Raw genomic sequence first — 15,703 nt, 5'->3', positions numbered from 1 at the left:
TACAAGATACTATAAGTTGTACGTACAAGATAGTAACTTGTACGTACAAGATAGTAACTTGTACGTACAAGATACTAAGTTGTACGTACAAGATACTAACTTGTACGTACAAGATAACTTGTACGTACAAGATAAATAAAATTTTGTAGTGGCCCTATTACGCCGCCGTAAAATGGTCTTGTGCCTTCAAATCAATTAGTAATGTTAAGTTACACAAAGTTCGCCGTTCGTCGAATAGTATGGTGCAATATTACCACAGGGGGCCAACTCAATGAAAATTGATATTGTCATACTTTTTTGTATTTAGTGAATGGACTGATGAGTACATATAACAGTTATGTGATTTTTTTTTCAGAAAATATGAGATTTGAAAAATCATTAAAAAAATCGGGATATTTACTACATAAAACAGAGTTATAGTAAATATTCCGATTTTTTAATGATTTTTCAAATCTCGTATTTTCTGAAAAAAATCTCACCACTGTCATATATACTCATCAGTCCATCCACCAAATACAAATGGTCACCTGTGAATATTACTTAGTGTATGAAAATCCTACTCCTACCTTGACACTTTGCCATCATTCCACACCACTTCTAATTTATCCCCTCCATCACGTACACTGGCAGACTGAACAGCTGTCGTGGAGGTAGATAAACAGTTAACCTGTATAAACACATACATATACTAACTGTAACGATAATAAAGAAACTACAATAATGGTTTCTCCCCATAATAGACACTCCCTTGAAAATGGTACTTCCGGTTTATGATGTCATCAGTTTTTGTGTATACCATATGCATGTGCTCAAGCTGATAAGTGTGTTGGGTTTATGTCGATCACAAACATCATGAATGACGCTGGTGTCAGAAGTCTGTGGTAAGACTGGGAGATTCAAACCAAGTAACGAGTGTCAAATAATGAACACAAAGTGAAACGGTAAAACCGAACTCAAGTGCAAACATCACCGTGTCCATAAAAATGGCAACTGGTACTACAAACACAACCTCTAGTACAATTCCCATGATTTTCCAAGCCCAAATGAATGCCGTTCCCATTGGTGTACAAGCTCCTGCAAACCTTTCCGTTCCCACAGCGCTAGACTTACGAGGCAATTTATTTAACTGGAAAACATTCCGTCGTATTTGGGACAATTATGAGATCGCGAGTGGCCTAAAACACAAAACTAAAGAACTGAGAAATGCTACTCTGCTAACTTGTATAGGACCAGATGCATTACAAATATATGATGGCCTCACGTTTGACAACGATGACGACAAAACAGATGTAGACAAAGTGTTGGACAAATTCGAAAAGTTCTGCATTGGACAGACTAATGAGACTTATGAACGTTACCTCTTTAATAACAGGACTCAGGAACAAGGGGAAACAATAGATGCGTATGTCGCAGCATTAAGGTCCCTTGCAAAGACATGTAACTATGGTGCATTTGAGGAAAGTCTTATCAGAGATCGGATCGTTATGGGGGTTCGGGAAAATGCTACAAGAAAAAAACTCCTGCAGGATCAGTCACTGACATTGCATAGGTGTATTGACATTTGCCGTTCATTTGAAAAATCAGTTCAACACATGAAAGACATTACGAATGAAGAGGTTAAGGTATGCGGAAAGAAAGCAACTGATAACGCTCAACCACAGGACCGTTCGTAAACGAGTAGTGGAAAGAGAAATTCGCAAAAACAGAAAGTATATTGTGGCAATTGTTGGTACAATCATGTAAACGAGCGCGAACGGTGCCTGGCATGGCAGAAAACGTGTGCGATCTGCGGAATGCTGAATCATTTTGCAAAGAAATGTAGGTCAAGACCTCATCATGGTCAAGGTCAAGGTCAAAGACAAAATCAAGGAAATGGACGTCCTGGTCGGAGATTAAAACCAAAGGTATATTACGTGGAGGCTACAAACTAGAGTTCAGATGATGACTTTTGTTTCACAATCGATCGAAAGGAGGTAAACACTATAAAGCATGAGGATATACCAACCAAGCTATATACCATAATTGAAACAAAGGGCATTTTAATTGAATGTCAACTCGATAGCGGATCAAGCGTGAACGCGTTGCCCAAATCTATCTATATGGAAGTCTTTGAGGATCCTAGGTTGGAACACTTAGTAGAGACAGATGTAACGCTTGTCATGTTCAATAACTCTGAAATGTCTCCGGTCGGGGCTCGACGAGTTCAAATCATCAACCCAAAAAATGGGAGACGGTATTCGGTCGAGTTTGTAATTGTAGATGCAAAAGTGAAGCCAATTTTAGGGTCCCGCGTTATACAAGCAATGGACTAAATAACAGTGAACACACAAAACCTATACTCGAGGGTTGAGGTTTCAAAGGAGGAAGTTCTACAACTTAAGTCATCCACTCACGTGCCAATCTTCTCCACATCAAATACTTCGTTGCCAGTGGATAATGAATCACAAGTCACAAGTCAGTTACCATTGACAACGGATTCATCGACTGAAAATGTGTCAAAAGTGAAAGCTGACAGGACCATTTTCGAAGGACTCGGAAAGTTGAGAAAACTGCATCTTGAAGTAGATCCTCGTGTTACACCTTCGAAAATACCTGTGCGCCGGCCCCCTGTGGCGATAAAGGATTATTTTCGATCTGAAATCAGTAGGCTGACCAATATTGGTGTGATTGCGCCTGTAAACACTCCAACAGATTGGATTTCATCAATCGTAGTCGTGAAAAAGCCGAACGGAAAGTTGAGACTTTGTATTGACCCCAAACCATTAAACCAGGCTCTTAAAAGGAATCATTACGCTATGCCAACCATAGAAGACATCCTTCCCGAATTGAACAAAGCACGCATATTTTCGGTAGTTGATGCAAAGGACGGGTTTTGGCATGTTGATCTAGACGAAGAGAGCAGTTATTTGACGACATTTGGAACCCCTTGGGGTATCAATGGCACATAATGCCTTTTGGCATATCACCTGCCCCAAAGGAATTTCAGCGGAGATTGGACGAGGCACTTGAAGGATTAGAAGGAGTTAAGGCGATACACGATGACATTGTTGTGTTCGGATGTGGTGACAAAGATAAAGAAGCGAAGCATGATCACGATCGAAAACTTCAGGCTTTATTTGACAGATGTCGTGACGAGAACATAAAAATCAACAGAGACAAGTTAAAGTTGCGCCTAAGCACTGTGACGTATTTGGGACATGTGTTTTCGGCAAAAGGTCTGGAAATGGATCTAGCTAAAGTGAAAGCCATCACGTTCCGAAAGAAAAAGCTGGAGTACAACGCTTGTTAGGCATGATAAACTGTGCAAAAGTTTGCACCGCGATTGTCAGAGATGACTACTCCGTTACGTGACCTTTTGAAAAAGGATTCAGAATTTATGTGGGACGCGACTGTTCAAGGCAAGGCCTTTGATGAAATCAAGGAAGCACTGTCCGATGCGTCGGTATTGAAATTTTTCGACCCATCAAAACAAACGATACTGCAATGTGGGGTACGCGTCGCGAGCGCTCACGGCAACAGAATGTAACTATGCTCAGATTGAGATAGAGCTTCTGGCAGTGGTTTTTGGAATAACAAAATTTGAACAATACACGTATGGAACACATGTTGTTGTTGAATCAGACCACAAGCCATTAGAGATTATTGACAAGAAAAACCTGTTTAGTGCTCCTAAACGCTTACAACGTATGTTGCTAAATCTTCAGCGTTTTGACTACACAATCGTCTACAAGAAGGGCACGGAAATGTACATGGCGGATACGTTAAGCAGGGCATTTTTGTCAAGTACTGATGAAGAGACACGTTTGCGAGTTTTCTTTCTGAATTTTAACACGTAAACACTGTGAAACATCTGCCAGTATCGTCTGAAACGCTTCATAAGCTACAACAGGCCACTGAAAGTGACGCAAGTCTTATAGAATTAATGCGAGTTGTTCAACGTGGGTGGCCAGAGAGCAAAGAACAACTGTCTCAAGAGGTCCAGAAGTACTGAGGTAATCAGAAAGTTGAAGGCTCATTTTTCGCGCTATGGTCTACCGTGTGTCGTTATGTCTGATAATGGGCCACCTTTCAACGGGAAACAATTTTCTGACTTTGCAAAGGCCTATGAGTTCCAACATGTCACTAGTCCGCAATTTAACGGGAAAGTTGAAAACGCGATCAAAACCGCCAAACGTATTCTTGACAAATCCAAGAAGGACAAGACAGATCCCTACTTGGCCATGTTGGATTGGAGGAACACACCAGGGGAAAATGTCAAGTCGTCCCCTGTCCAACGGCTATATGGAAGACGCACCCGTATGCTGTTACCGCTAACAACAAAGCTGTTGGAGCCTAATGTGGTTCCAAACTCACAAACTCGAAAGGAAATTGAGCGAAGAAAAGGCAAACAACAACAATATTATGATAAAGGTACCAAGGCATTGGCTGAACTAATGCCTGGTGAGACAGTCAGAATTAATCCAACTGAGTTCGGGAAGGAATAGCAAGCGTGCAAGATAAGGTGAACATTAGATCATACACAGTCAAAACTGAGGACGGGTCAGTATATCGTAGAAATCGGCATCATCTCAAGAAGACCCCAGAGGTCTTCACTGAGGATGACAATCAACCCATTTTGGATCCGGAGGTGTCTGAACCAGCGATGACGAACGTCAATGAAGGAGATGAGAGGTCGCCACAAAGGACGCATAAACAGACAGTCATAGAGGTTCCACTGAGGAGATCGACTCGAGAAGTACATCGACCAGGTTACTTGAAGGACTTTGTGTGTCTCGTGAAACGTGCCACTATCCTTGAATAATATGTTTACTTTATGCGCAAGTGATAAACAGTTCAGTAACAAAGTCTGACTAGTCATTCGATTGAAGGGACAATTCACCAAAGACTTTTCTTATTTTGTTCTTTTTGTTTTAATAGTTCATTTGCTAATGTTAATTTCAGCGAAGACTGTGAATTAAGTAAAAGTGGCACCGACTCTGATCTTGATGAATATAGTGAGTAATGAACAGTGCTAAAGAAAGGGGGGTGTAACGATAATATAGAAACTACAATAATGGTTTCTCCCCATAATAGACACTCCCTTGAAAAACAAATGTCTATTCATAGACATATTTTTGTACCATAAAGATTCACACATAATTGATTCCCATAAATAAATATATTAATTAGTCCTAATTTGATTGTCCATAGGTCACTGACCGCTACAAGCCCCCTAGTAGATTTATACGTCTTCTGATTGGTCAAGCCCCTGATTTAGCCCTTGTAAGACAAAGGGAGTCCCCACTATAGAGCCCCATCCATACAGCTTCAGACGCCATCTTTGAAAATTGGGAATATTTCTAAAAATGTCAGCATTTACATACTGTTTTACAAGTCAGTATTCAATAGACGATCAATCAAGGTTTTGAATTAAGATAACAGGGTCGACGGTGTCATAGTGGGGGAACTGAGGTCATTCCCACCGATTTGTAAACAAACTACGCATGGGTGACTTAACAATAGGATGGCTCTTAAATCTTGGCATACCACTGATAAAGAGGGGAAGCCGTTTATTTTAATAGATTTATTTTATAAGGAAATATGGTTTTAAATTTCTTGAAAAATTTTAGCGAAGGTGAGCGAAAATAACGCCAAACTGGCCTTATAAGCATAAGGCCAGGCGAGGCGCCACCCGATCACAAACATCATGAATGACACTACACTAACGTAACATTCAAATCTTCTGGTGATAAACTTCTCTAGTCATCAAACGCATTAAATTCGATACTCTCCTGTTTACATAGGCACAGACAAATACGTACCTGTACTGAGTACGATCGGCGGTGTTCAACATGTCGACTAGTAACATTACAGACTTGGAGAGAAGAAATCGATGGAACATGGAGACCTGAGAAAATTGATAATTTGGAAACGTGATAATATTTTCAAATCAGTTAAAAATGATTTGTGTTATCGAAGAAAAGCAAGAAAAAAATAATTTCTTTGAATTCTTACTTCAAACCAGGACAAAGTTTGTTTTGCCACAATTATTTTTTTATTTATTCAATTATTGAAAATTTAAAAGAATTTCTCACCTTTCTGTACCGTGATGTGTGCAGATGAACACCTTGATACGAGAGTCCACACACGCTTACGACAAAGCATCTTCAACATCTTGTACTTCGATGGTCACCTGTCAAACTGAACGATAACAGATGATAAAAAGGTAAAGTGCCCTTGGCTTATATGCATTAATGTGTATATATAATTGTGTACGTTTTACATATTCTAACATTTAGCCCATGTTTGCACGTGATCCATCAGCCACCTTAACAACTAACTGAATTACTTAACTATTTCATATTTAATTAAGACTTTTATTTTTAATGTCAATTAAAATACCGCTCTATCACCAATTTTAATGAGTATATCTAATACACCTAGGACAGTGCACTTTATAGGGCTGTACTACATAGTGGAGACCTGCTGACTCAATGTAGAGTAGCAGATGTGGTATGTTCTAATAACTTCTTATACTCAAACATAATGACAAAGAAGGTATATTTTATACGATGGCCGACAACGGCCGTCACCTCGTACACGCATATTAGAAAAATGTGTACCATGTCACATCGTACACGCGAATTCTCCATTGGTAGACCTAATTCCCCAACAGAACCCTTTGTCTCCATTGGTAGACCCTATTCCCCTACAGAACCCTTTGTCATCATTGGTAGACCTTATTCCCTACAGAGCCCTTTGTCTCAATTGGTAGACCTTATTCCCTACAGAACTCTTTGTCTCCATTGGTAGACCTTATTCCATACAGAACCCTTTGTCTCCATTGGTAGACCCTATTCCCCTACAGAACCCATTGTCTATATTGGTAGACCTTATTCCCATACAGAACCCTTTGTCTCCATTGGTAGACGCTATTCCCCTACAGAACTCTTTGTCTCCAATGGTAGACCTTATTCCCTAAAGTGCCCTTTGTCACCATTGGTAGACCTTATTCCCCAACAGAACCCTTTGTCACCATTGATAGACCTTATCTCCCTACAGAACACTTTGTCATCATTGGTAAACCTTATTCCACAACAGAACCCTTTGTCACAATTGGTAGACCTTATATCCCTAAAGAACACTTTGTCATCATTGGTAAACCTTATTCCCCTACAGAACCCTTTGTCTTCATTGCCAGGCCTTATTCCCCACAAAACACTTTGTCACCATTGGTAGACCTTATTCCCCAACAGAACCCTTTGTTACCATTAGTAGACCTAATTTCCCTACAGAACCCTTTGTCTTCATTGGTAGGCCTAATTTCCCAACAGAACACTTTGTCACCATTGGTAGACCTAATTCCCTACAGAACCCTCTGTCATCATTGGTAGACATTATTTCCCTACAGAACCCTCTGTCATCATTGGTAGACCTTATTTCCCAACAGAACCCTTTGTCACCATTGGTAGACATAATTCCCCAACAGAACCCTTTGTCACCATTGGTAGACCTTATTCCCCAACAAAACCCTCTGTCACCATTGGTAGACCTTATTCCCCAACAAAACCCTTTGTCACCATTGGTAAATCTTATTCCCCAACAGAACCCTTTGTCACCATTGGTAGACCTTATTTCCCTACAGAACACTTTGTCATCATTGGTAAACCTTATTGCCCTACAGAACCCTTTGTCATCATTGGTAGACCTTATTGCCCTACAGAACCCTTTGTCATCATTGGTAGGCCTTATTCCCCTACAGAACCCTTTGCCTTCATTGGTAGATCTTATTTCCCTACAGAACACTTTGTCATCATTGGTAGACCTTATTCCCCAACAGAACCCTTTGTCACCATTGGTAGACCTTATTTCTCTACAGAACACTTTGTCACCATTGGTAGACCTTATTCCCCTACAGAACCCTTTGTCACAATTGGTAGACCTTATTCCCCAACAAAACCCTTTGTCACCATTGGTAGACCTTATTCCCCAACAAAACCCTTTGTCACCATTGGTAAATCTTATTCCCCAACAGAACCCTTTGTCACCATTGGTAAATCTTATTTCCCTACAGAACACTTTGTCATCATTGGTAGACCTTATTCCCCTACAGAACCCTTTGTCACCATTGGTAGACCTTAATCCCCAACAAAACCATTTGTCACCATTGGTAGACCTTATTCCCCAACAAAACCCTTTGTCACCATTGGTAAATCTTATTCCCCAACAGAACCCTTTGTCACCATTGGTAGACCTTATTTCCCTACAGAACACTTTGTCATCATTGGTAAACCTTATTCCCCTACAGAACCCTTTGTCTTCATTGGTAGGCCTTATTCCCCAACAGAACCCTTTGTTACCATTGGTAGACCTTATTTCCCTACAGAACTCTTTGTCACCATTGGTAGACCTTATTTCCCTACAAAACCCTTTGTCTATATTGGTAGACTTTATTCCCATACAGAACCCTTTGTCATCATTGGTAAACCTTATTCCCCAACAGAACCCTTTGTCACCATTGGTAGACCTTATTTCCCTACAGAACACTTTGTCATCATTGGTAAATCTTATTCCCCAACAGAACCCTTTGTCACCATTGGTAAACCTTATTCCCCAACAGAACCCTTTGTCATCATTGGTAAACCTTATTCCCCAACAGAACCCTTTGTCACCATTGGTAGACCTTATTTCCCTACAGAACACTTTGTCATCATTGATAAACCTTATTCCCCAACAAAACCCTTTGTCACCATTGGTATACCTTATTCCCCAACAAAACCCTTTGTCACGATTGGTAAATCTTATTCCCCAACAGAACCCTTTGTCACCATTGGTAAACCTTATTCCCCAACAGAACCCTTTGTCATCATTGGTAAACCTTATTCCCCAACAGAACCCTTTGTCACCATTGGTAGACCTTATTTCCTTACAGAACACTTTGTCATCATTGGTAAACCTTATTCCCCTACAGAACCCTTTGTCTCCAATGGTAGACCTTATTCCCTACAGAACCCTTTGTCACCATTGATAGACCTTATCTCCCTACAGAACACTTTGTAATCATTGGTAAACCTTATTCCACAACAGAACCCTTTGTCACCATTGGTAGACCTTATCTCCCTAAAGAACACTTTGTCATCATTGGTAAACCTTATTCCCCTACAGAACCCTTTGTCATCATTGGTAGAACTTATTGCCCTACAGAACCCTTTGTCTTCATTGCTAGGCCTTATTCCCCACAGAACACTTTGTCACCATTGGTAGACCTTATTCCCCCCCCCCAAAAAAAAACCTTTGTCACCATTGGTAAACCTTATTCCCCAACAGAACCCTTTGTCACCATTAGTAGACCTAATTTCCCTACAGAACACTTTGTCATCATTGGTAGACCTAATTCCCCAACAGAACCCTTTGTCACCATTGGTAGACCTTATTCCCCAAAAAAACCCTCTGTCACCATTGGTAGACCTTATTCCCCAACAAAACCCTTTGTCACCATTGGTAAATCTTATTCCCCAACAGAACCCTTTGTCACCATTGGTAGACCTTATTTCCCTACAGAACACTTTGTCATCATTGGTAAACCTTATTGCCCTACAGAACCCTTTGTCATCATTGGTAGACCTTATTGCCCTACAGAACCCTTTGTCATCATTGGTAGGCCTTATTCCCCTACAGAACCCTTTGTCATCATTGGTAAATCTTATTTCCCTACAGAACACTTTGTCATCATTGGTAGACCTTATTCCCCTACAGAACCCTTTGTCACCATTGGTAGACCTTAATCCCCAACAAAACCCTTTGTCACCATTGGTAGACCTTATTCCCCAACAAAACCCTTTGTCACCATTGGTAAATCTTATTCCCCAACAGAACCCTTTGTCACCATTGGTAGACCTTATTTCCCTACAGAACACTTTGTCATCATTGGTAAACCTTATTCCCCTACAGAACCCTTTGTCTTCATTGGTAGACCTTATTTCCCTACAGAACTCTTTGTCATCATTGGTAGACCTTATTCCCCTACAGAACCCTTTGTCACCATTGGTAGACCTTAATCCCCTGAAAAACCCTTTGTCACCATTGCTAGACCTTATTCCCCAACAAAACCCTTTGTCACCATTGGTAAATCTTATTCCCCAACAGAACCCTTTGTCACCATTGGTAGACCTTATTTCCCTACAGAACACTTTGTCATCGTTGGTAAACCTTATTCCCCTACAGAACCCTTTGTCTTCATTGGTAGGCCTTATTCCCCAACAGAACCCTTTGTTACCATTGGTAGACCTTATTTCTCTACAGAACTCTTTGTCACCATTGGTAGACCTTATTTCCCTACAGAACTCTTTGTCTCCATTGGTAGACCTTATTTTCCTACAGAACTCTTTGTCACCATTGGTAGACCTTATTTCCCTACAAAACCCTTTGTCACCATTGGTAGACCTTATTCCCCAACAAAACCCTTTGTCACCATTGGTAATCCTTATTCCCCAACAAAACCCTTTGTCACCATTGGTAAATCTTATTCCCCAACAGAACCCTTTGTCACCATTGGTAGACCTTATTTCTCTACAGAACACTTTGTCATCATTGGTAAACCTTATTCCCCTACAGAACCCTTTGTCTTCATTGGTAGGCCTTATTCCCCAACATAACCCTTTGTTACCATTGGTAGACCTTATTTCTCTACAGAACTCTTTCTCACCATTGGTAGACCTTATTTCCCTACAGAACTCTTTGTCTCCATTTGTAGACCTTATTTCCCTACAGAACTCTTTGTCACCATTGGTAGACCTTATTTCCCTACAGAACTCTTTGTCACCATTGGTAGACCTTATTCCCTATAGAATCCTTTGTCACCATTGGTAGAAATTATTTCCCTACAGAACCCTCTGTCATCATTGCTAGACATTATTTCCCTACAGAACCCTCTGTCATCATTGCTAGACCTTATTTCCTAACAGAACCCACTGTCATCATTGGTAGACCTTATTTCCCAACAGAACCCTTTGTCACCATTGGTAGACATAATTCCCCAACAGAACCCTTTGTCATCATTGGTAGACCTTATTGCCCTACAGAACACTTTGTCATCATTGGTAGACCTTATTTTCCTACAGAACCCTTTGTCATCATTTGTAGACCTTATTGCCCCACAGAAACCTTTGTCACCATTGGTAGACCTTATTCCCCACAGAACCCTTTGTTAACATTGGTAGACCTTATTTCCCAACAGAACCTTTTGTCTCCATTGGTAGACCTTATTTCCCGACAGAACCTTTTGTCACCATTGGTAGACCTTATTCCCATACAGAACCCTTTGTCATCATTGGTAAACCTTATTCCCCTACAGAACCCTTTGTCACTATCGGTATACCCTATTCCCCTACAGAACCCCTTGTCTACGTTGGTAGACCTTATTTCCTACAGAACCCCTTGTCTCCGTAAGTAGACCTTATTCCCCTACAGAACCCTTTGTCACCATTGGTAGACCTTATTCCCCCACAGAACCCTTTTCCCCCATTTGTAAACTTTATTCCCCTACAGAACCCTTTTCCCCCATTTATAAACCTTTTTCCTCTATAGAACTCTTTTTCTCCATTGTTAGACCTTCTTTCACTACAGAACCCTTTGTCTCCATTGGTAGACCCTTTTCCCCTACAGAACCCTTTGTCATCATTGGTAGACATTTTTCCCTACAGAACCCTTTGTCTCCATTGGTAGACCTTATTCCCTACAGAACCCTTTGTCTCCATTGGTAGACCTTATTCCAAACAGAACCCTTTGTCTCCATTGGTAGACCTTATTCCCCTACAGAACCCTTTGTCTCCATTGGTAGACCCTATTCCCCTACATAACCCATTGTCTATATTGGTAGACTTTATTCCCATACAGAACCCTTTGTCTCCATTGGTAGACCCTATTCCCCTACAGAACTCTTTGTCTCCAATTGTAGACCTTATTCCCTACAAAACCCTTTGTCACCATTGGTAGACCTTATTCCCCAACAGAACCCTTTGTCTCCATTGGTAGACCCTATTCCCCTACATAACCCATTGTCTATATTGGTAGACTTTATTTCCATACAGAACACTTTGTCATCATTGGTAAACCTTATTCCCCTACAGAACCCTTTGTCATCATTGGTAGAACTTATTGCCCTACAGAACCCTTTGGCTTCATTGGTAGACCTTATTCCCTAAGAAAAAAGCTTGTCACCATTGGTAGACCTTATTCCCCCAACAAAACCCTTTGTCACCATTGGTAAACCTTATTCCCAAACAAAACGCTTTGTCACAATTGGTAGACCTTATTCCCCAACAAAACGCTTTGTCACCATTGGTAGACCTTATTCCCCCAACAAAACCCTTTGTCACCATTGGTAGACCTTATTTCCCTACAGAACACTTTTTCATCATTGGTAGACCTAATTCCCCAACAGAACCCTTTGTCACCATTGGTAGACCTTATTCCCCAACAAAAACCTTTGTTACCATTGGTAAACCTTATTCCCCAACAGAACCCTTTGTCACCATTGGTAGATTGGTAGACCTTATTTCCCTACAGTACCCTTTGTCTTCAATGGTAGACCTTATTCCCCAACAGAACCCTTTGTCACCTTTGGTAGACCTTATTTCCCTACAGATTACTTTGTCATCATTGGTAGACCTTATTCCCCAACAGAACCCTTTGTCACCATTGGTAGACCTTATTTCTCTACAGAACTCTTTGTCACCATTGGTAGACCTTATTTCCCTACAGAACTCTTTGTCACCATTTGTAGACCTTATTCCCTATAGAATCCTTTGTCACCATTGGTAGAAATTATTTCCCTACAGAACAATCTGTCATCATTGGTAGACATTATTTCCCTACAGAACCCTCTGTCATCATTGGTAGACCTTATTTCCCAACAGAACCCTCTGTCATCATTGGTAGACCTTATTTCCCAACAGAACCCTTTGTCACCATTGGTAGACATAATTCCCCAACAGAACCCTTTGTCATCATTGGTAGACCTTATTGCCCTACAGAACACTTTGTCATCATTGGTAGACCTTATTTCCCTACAGAACCCTTTGTCATCATTTGTAGACCTTATTGCCTTACAGAAACCTTTGTCACCATTGGTAGACCTTATTTCCCTACAGACCACTTTGTCATCATCGGTAAACCTTATTCCCCTACAGAACCCACTGTCATCATTTGTTGACCTTATTGCCCCACAGAAACCATTGTCACCATTGGTAGACCTTATTCCCTACAGAACCCTTTGTTACCATTGGTAGACCTTATTCCCCTACAGAACCCTTTCCCCCCATTTGTAAACCTTATTCCCCTACAGAACCCTTTTCCCCCATTTGTAAACCTTATTCCTTTATAGAACTCTTTTTCTCCATTGGTAGACCTTATTTCCCTACAGAACCCTTTGTCTCCATTGGCAGACCTTATTTCCCTACAAAATCTTTATCACTATTGGAAGACCTTATTCCACTGCTCCCCTACAGAACCCATTGTCATAATTGGTTGACCTTATTCTCAGAGGACTGTCTAACGATCGAAGCGAACTCCCATAATGCACTGGAAAAGGAAACAAATTAATATGGCAGTGTGCAAAAAACCCTGATGCACCAGGCACCATCTGAACATCTAGTTGTACTCCCCATAGCACGCTTTGCGTGCCTTCAGAGTTAACTTATCTGCCACATATTCAACATGCTACCTTATTGACCCTGAAAGTCTTATTACCACAATAGAACACTTATGATCCGACTGAGTGCCTCCATCATTACTTGCCTTTATGAATACGCATTGAAGTATTCCATACTGCGTTCTCGTTTTCAATGAACATTATGAATAAGTACCAACACACCGAAGCAAATGGGAGCTTAACCCGGCCGTACTAATACACATTCCCACTGCTCTGTTTATAAATATTATATATGGAAATAGGTTCCAAAACAATAACAAACGAAAGAGAGAGAAAACATACAATCAATGCTTCATATGGCCAGATCTACATTGTATGTCTAACTAACATGGAGTGTAGCATCTGTAATAAATTAATCATTCGTTATCGTAAGGATGGAACAGCCATTTGAACAGCCGTTTCCGTGATCGCTGGCATGCCAATTGTGACGTCACAATGATAATGACTTTATAATAAGTGATTGAAGTTCATAGTCTCTATGACTGCCAACTGTGCTTAGTAAGGTTACATATTGGGACTGCAGAGAAAATGTAATATAACCGGGTTATTGGCTATGAACCCTTTGAATATCCAGGGGTTATATACTTTGAAGACGACCGATAACCGGGGTTATATATGGTATGAAGGCCCTACATAGCCGGGATTATATGAGCAGATAGGTTCACGGGCATTGGCAAAAATATCATCTTACTGCATGTCTTGGTAATAATAAAGTGATTGTCCTCTCATGACCAGCGTCAAATGAGGTCATCTGCTCTTTATGTACTAGATAGCTGTATACTAAACAGTCTAGCTCTGTTAATGTAAATATTACAGCCTAGCAAGATTGGACCAGTCATGCCGACCGATTATACACCGCTTTACACGTACAGCATCACTAGTAATATCACAAATTACACTGTATGTAACTAAATACAACACTTACGGTACCGTGGATCTCCGTAGTATGGCCGTGTGTAGTAAAGAATCCACCCTTAGGGTTACCGGTTACATGCGAGTGCCTATCGATGTGTACCTGAATACTATATAGCATCACAAATGTTTGTTGATAAACGTACTGGTAGTTATCGCCATCATATGCTACTCTTACTGAAGACTTTGACCGAGATTCATCAGCTAATCTGAAAGTCGCTCACGCTAGCATGACGCTTTATAAATTCATTGTCATAGTTCATTCACCGGTATTAATACTTTCTACACGGCCGCAAAAATGTACATCCTCCCTAGGTTGTTGGGATAATAGCTCTTGTTGATTTTTTTTTCTGCTTGGACAAGAAATAACGAATTTAATCCCGATTAAAGTGAATAGTCGGGTAAAGAAAACCAGTCTAAATGCGTTCATTGGCCTTCCAAAAGTTCTCACATATTAATACGACGGCAAAGTTCTGCTTACGTTTCCCAGTTCTGACCATTAAAGTAAAGGAAAGCTGAAAGGGAGGACGTTTTAGGATTCCTATACTTTAAATTAATTTATTCGTACGCAGACAGATTTTGGCGAGAGATTTTACTTTTCTATTTCATAAGAAATTATACTGGATACATTCACACCATTTTTACCGACTTTAGCCATCCTTGCCCGACTGTTCACTTTAAATATCTACAACAAAGTGACTCATTTCGAATCATTTAGCCTTACCATAAATACATGCCTGTTAGATTCGCGCGGTCGATTTATTTTGTGCTTTCGCAGGATAAAGACGTGTTGGCGAACATTCGAGAAATGACTCTTATAACCAGACTACGAAAGGTTTGATGTGAAAAAATATGATTTTCACCTTTCACCAATCGCGCAATTGAATTTGTAAAGTTCAGCTGGACGACTGATAACGTTCCCTTACAAAACAAAGTACGGAGCCAAATATAAGTTCAGCTGGACGACTGGTAAAGTTTCATACAAAACAAAGTACGGAGACTAATAGAAGTTCAGCTGGACGACTGCTAAAGTTCCTTACAAAACAAAGTACGGAGACTAATAGAAGTTCAGCTGGACGACTGGTAAAGTTCCTTACAAAA

The 15,703-nt window shown here is 40.5% G+C and overlaps 1 pseudogene; it reads right to left on the bottom strand.

Moving 5' to 3' along the window:
- Positions 1 to 15,058, bottom strand: part of LOC138326872 (gamma-butyrobetaine dioxygenase-like) — a 38,397-nt pseudogene extending 23,339 nt beyond the window's left edge.
- Between the last annotated feature and the right edge of the window lie 645 nt (positions 15,059 to 15,703).

Source organism: Argopecten irradians, chromosome 7 (genome assembly GCF_041381155.1).
Source record: "Argopecten irradians isolate NY chromosome 7, Ai_NY, whole genome shotgun sequence".
NCBI lineage: Eukaryota > Metazoa > Mollusca > Bivalvia > Pectinida > Pectinidae > Argopecten > Argopecten irradians.
The sequence above is the reverse complement of the archived record's forward strand: the minus strand, read 5'-3'. Positions and strand labels throughout refer to the sequence as shown.